We start from the raw sequence: 5,292 nt of genomic DNA on the forward strand, positions 1-5,292 counted from the left end.
CCACAGACCTTAATCTGGATGTGCCATATGTCACTTTAGTGTCAATTTCAGGACCTTCTTATATTTATATTTTTTATTATTGTATTTTTCTACAATTACGATTAGTGTTCAGGGTTTTTTTTTTAGTGTCTATTTAAATTCACACTTTTCCTGTTTACTGTCTATTTAATGTTATTGCTACACCATGGGGTCTGAGAGTAACGCAATTTCAATACTCTGTATGTCCTGTACATATTGTAGTATTGACAATGAAAGCTGACTTGACTTGACTTGAAAAGTAATACAGCACAACAAGTTAAATACCATCATGTAAACATTATGATGTGATATTCTATGGGAGTTAATTTTGAGGTCCTTTTTGAATTTTTGGATGCCTTAATCACAAAAAAAAGGATATTCAGGATTACAGTGGAACATGACAGTGTAATAAATGTCATTACTGTTGACATGCAACAGCAGAGTACACAGGCTCAGTGATACGAGCCAGTACTTTTTGTGCAATTCTAAACTGTTACTGGGCATCCTGTTAGATAACTATCTCAGAACTTTAATCAACAATTATTATTCTCCCAAAGCATGTAAAGCCTTGATAGAGAAAAAAACTTGGCAGACATTGTGTACGTTATGAGAACTTCCTTGAAAATAAAAACCTTTTAGCCCAACACCACTTTGAGACAACTGTGCTGTTGCATATCAATATGACCATCATGTGCTATTATATGGCATTTATTACACACTCATGTTCCACTGTACCTCTGCATAGGCTAGCTTGCATTTTTGAGGCTGAGGCATGATAAAAATCAAAAAATAACTCAAATCACTCCAATTATCTTTTTTGAAAATTTTGTGAAATTTATTAACGGTTCTACACAAAATAATACCTGATTTATTACATTTTCTTTAGAAATCAGACCTTCCAGGATTTAACATCATCTCCTAAGGCCCAATCATGGTTCTAGAGATCTACCACCCTGGAGAGTTCATTTCCAACACGCCTGACTCTAATATTCAGACGCTCCTGAAGGCCTTTATTACCTGGACCAGGTGTATTAAATTAGGGTTGTAGCTAAACTCTGCAGGGTGGTAGGTCATGTTACAATGATGAACTGATGCTTTCTTGAAAATCTTGTTATCTCTTCGTTCTAAACTGATTGTTGAATTGTAGTGGTCTGCTATCTTCGGCCTTCCTCTGTCCCAGCAGTGCCTTGCAATGGAGTCATTTCAGACTCTTGCACCATCTGTAAAAAGAATAGTTTGATCATCAGGATGTGTAGTTGTTCTGCACTGCAGTGCTGTATTACACTGATGTAGATGTTTTTCTAATGTATAAACCAGTGTTTACTGCCTCATTAGTCAAAATGAAGACCAGCATTAAGGTTTTGATGAGCATTCTCGTTGGCCTGCTCAACAGAGAAGTTTATCACAGAGTTTTACTGATTATTGATTACAGTGTGATCAGACTCTCACAGCTGATTTGTTACTGTAGTTTATCTGCAGTTTATCGGTGAACAAATTTGGATGATGGCTAAATTTACATGTGTAGTTGTCCTCTGTCCACTGCTTTCCTGTGCCTCAGCAGTGCCCTTCTCTGCCCTGGTCTGTAAAGGGGAAAGTTTTATCATGAGTATATTTAGTTGTTTTACCACTGCAGATTAAAACAAGCCTTGGATGGAGAACTGACCTGTTCACTGGAGACTCCATGTTCTCTACAGCAGCAATTAAATATAATATATGACATCAGTAGTATAAATGAGATGACCAAGAGGGCAATGAAACCTCCATACTGGAACAAGATAACACAGAACATTAATAATAATTTATTTTTATGCATGCTGTTCAGATATGTTTCTGTTTTATATTTTTTACATTTTTTTTTTTAACAAATTTCACTCATGAGACCAAAGACTCAGTTTAGCATGATAAGAAAAACTCAAGCTTCAGCTGTACAGTTTGAAGGGAAAAAATCTTTAAATTTGTACTAATGTAAGTTCAGAAAAGGGGAAGCACTAAAGGGGAACTAAAGTCGATATTGTCAAATGAGATGAACTTACTCAAGACATCCTGAAACACAACCCTCTGCTGTCTATTTCTAGTAAGAGTTACTTTGTCGACCACTATCTGTGTTCAACTGTTCCGTCATTTCAAATACGTCACTGAGCGCTGCCTGCAATCTTATTAAATTCATTTCATAAATTTCTCTTTGCACTCTCCATCCTACATTTTAGTTTTAAGCTTTTACGGCTTAAAACTAAAACATAAAAGGCCATACTATCTTTCAGTGTATTAACAAATCCCCCACAGTCAAGGTAGTCAGTGGCAACAATAAAAATCAGTAGATGAAAGTTTTAAGAAGGGGGTTCTACATTGTGCAAGTAGAATATTTCACATCAGCTACATTTAACTAGGAACAGCTTACCTTAGAGTTGTTATATGCTCTCTCTGCTTTCTTCTGGTCAGCAGTCAATGTTCGGTTTGTGTTACACCATTCCCATGGAGGGTCTTTAGTGCTGTCAGCATCTCCTTCAAATGTAGTATGATAACAAGCCCAATATCTGCCATCACAGAAGAACAACAGTATCCAAAAAGTACTTGGAATAGAACACCACAAGCTAAAAAAAAAAATCTGTTTACATGAAGATCCATTAGGTCTTCCACATATCTGAGTTCCCCTGTTAGATTTCTGCTTTTGAGTTTCTTCGATAGATTTCTGCTTTTGAGTTTCTTCGATAGATTTCTGCTTTTGAGTTTCTTCAATAGATTTCTGCTTTTGAGTTTCCTTATTAGATTTCTGCCTTTCCAGCTCACACATAATGCAAAACACGACAGCAAAAATGACAAAGGCAGGTATGAACAGGTAGAAAAAGACAAGCGTTTCTCTAAAGTCGGATTTGCAAGGGCAGTGAAAGTCTTTCTCAACAAAGTTTTCTGCAACAACAAGGCCAGTTAAGATTAAGACCAAAAATCCATTCTCCTTGGTAAAAGATAGCTTGGTTGCTTGTAGTAAAGCTTGCGCTGACATTTCTAATTCACGTTCCAATACCAGACAGCAGAGAATCTGAACACGAAATCTAAATCTTATGTGTGGAAATCAGCTTTGACATCAGCACTAAGTTATACACCACCAACCACCAACTGCAAAACACTCCGCCTTCAGTGAGAGATGAGGTGATCAGGAAGTGGCCCCACCACAACTCTTCCTAGTAAGAACAGCAGAGCGCATGTTAAGGTGAAGCAGCATGAGCTAGTTAAATGATAAACCGCTCTGCAACACTTTATATTAAGGTACATGATTTACCAGTAATTAAGGCATTTACTAGTTAATAACAAAGCAAAAAAGTATTGAGTCATTAATCAGGAACAAATGAATGTCATATATTAACAATTATAAGATTAAACTACTCAATATTAACTACTGCATGTATAATGAATATGAAGATGAAGGTAATAAAGGTTTTCTTTAACATCTGAATTTATCAGGAATTCATGTGTTAGTTAGGCATGTAAAAAGCAATTAATACACATTTGGATGCTGCTAGAAGCTCTGTTGTTTTCACTCTGTTCATGCAATTTATACTATTACCTGCATCCTGCAGTGTCATATTGTTACAACATAAACGTTAACTGTTGTGTTTTTTTAGTTTAGTTTGCAGAACACTGGCATTTTATTTCATTAAAGCTGTGAATTATCTTTATACCACTGCTGTTACGAAAAATATGTACCTAATATATACCTAAGCAGCCATAGAGTCTTGAGTGAATATCTCAATGAAACTGAGACAAGCAAATTTAAAGTAATTTTGTCCAACATGAAAGCATTTTTCTTACTTTTACAGAGTTTATATACACAATTTGCATTGCAGATATAATGTTTACACATGATATTGCCTACATATCTGTGTATCCTAGTGTGGATTTTTGTGCCTCATGTCTTTTCAGACTACCAAGTAAAACATGCAGCTGTATCTGTGATGAACAGTTTGTGACGGTTCGACAGAATTCAGACGCTCGCGGATAAAAAAGGCAAACAGGGTTTTATTACAGTTCAGCAAAGGCGTGGTCAAAAAACAAGCGTGGGTCGTAGCAAAAAAACACCAGAGAATCACCATAGTGATCATAACACTAAGCAGCCAAAACAAAAGGGATGAGCAGATATCGTGGTCGAAGAAACAAGCCAAAATGGTCAAACACACAGGTCCAAAAAACAAGCCGGCAAAGGTACAAAGGGGATAAGCAAAAGACAAGGTCAGGTAAACAAAGCAATGGTCATAACAGGCAAAATCAAACAGGTTTGTAAACGCTCAGTAAGTTCAGAAAGAAGCAATACCTCGCAATGACTATGACTAAAGTCCGGGCTTAAATACTAAACTGAATGGATCATATAACAACAAACACAGGTGCAAGATATCAGTATTCAGGGGATTGCGAACGCTGATAGGTGTGTGAGCGATTGTCTAAGGTCACGTGACCTCCTGAAGGATTGTGGGCAATGGAGTTCATTCGGGACTCCGAGTCTGAAGGAAGTTGCTCCGACACGTGATCTCCCGACGCATTCTGGGAAATGCAGTCCGAATCAGCCTGAGGCGTGACACAGTTACTGATATTGTTATAAAGTATAACAATATTTATTATAAATAAATATTGTTATAAAGTATATTAAATGTTTGGTTTTGTACTTACTTATTTGCAGAAAACCTTCTTGGTTTTAAGAGTAGTAAGGAGTTTGTTTTTCTCAGGAGAATTGTGTGATTCTATTAATATTGTGGCAGGAGGCATGTCTGTTCTGTTTGTTTACAAATTATAAAGGTGTACATGTTGATTTTAGGCTGTTTCATTCATCTGATATTATTTTCTTTGCAAGGACTCTTATTCTGAAGGGCTGTGTGTACACGGTGACAGCGCATCACAGGGCCTAGCAGTAACCAGACAGAACCAAGACAGCGAAAGGGCACTAACTGCACATAGCCAAGCGCCAGCCTAGAGCTGTATTTTCCCTTTTCTTTTGGTCCTCCAAGAGATTTTTTTAGCTACCCCAACAAAAATGTCTGTTCACCATGATTATTATAAATTAGCAATAGGCAGAAAATTAATCATACATGGCTTTATAGTCAAGTTGGCACACAGTAGCTCTTTCTCTTCGTAGTTTGTATTAGACACAGAGCTATTATAACTTATACTAAATAATAAATTCATCAACTTACAACAGGCACAGAAGGAAAGACAGTCAAGCAATGTTGTTTCCTCTCTCTAAGGTACTCACCATTAGAGTTTAAATCGGGCAGGCCGTTCTTCCCA

At 36.8% G+C, this 5,292-nt stretch overlaps 1 long non-coding RNA gene across 2 annotated transcripts; it reads right to left on the minus strand.

The window, feature by feature from the left end:
* Positions 1–750: 750 nt before the first annotated feature.
* On the minus strand, positions 751–4,408 carry LOC118820244. Of its 2 annotated transcripts, XR_005008241.1 has the most exons (5): positions 4,325–4,408; positions 2,417–2,552; positions 1,682–1,783; positions 1,536–1,598; positions 751–1,238 (listed from the first exon to the last, which is right to left on the minus strand). It is a non-coding gene; the product is annotated as an uncharacterized LOC118820244 (long non-coding RNA). The 2 variants fall into 2 exon arrangements; XR_005008240.1 differs by lacking the exon at positions 4,325–4,408 and having other exon boundaries at positions 2,417–3,120.
* Between the last annotated feature and the right edge of the window lie 884 nt (positions 4,409–5,292).

Source organism: Colossoma macropomum, unplaced genomic scaffold (genome assembly GCF_904425465.1).
Source record: "Colossoma macropomum unplaced genomic scaffold, Colossoma_macropomum, whole genome shotgun sequence".
Classification (NCBI taxonomy): Eukaryota; Metazoa; Chordata; class Actinopteri; order Characiformes; family Serrasalmidae; genus Colossoma; species Colossoma macropomum.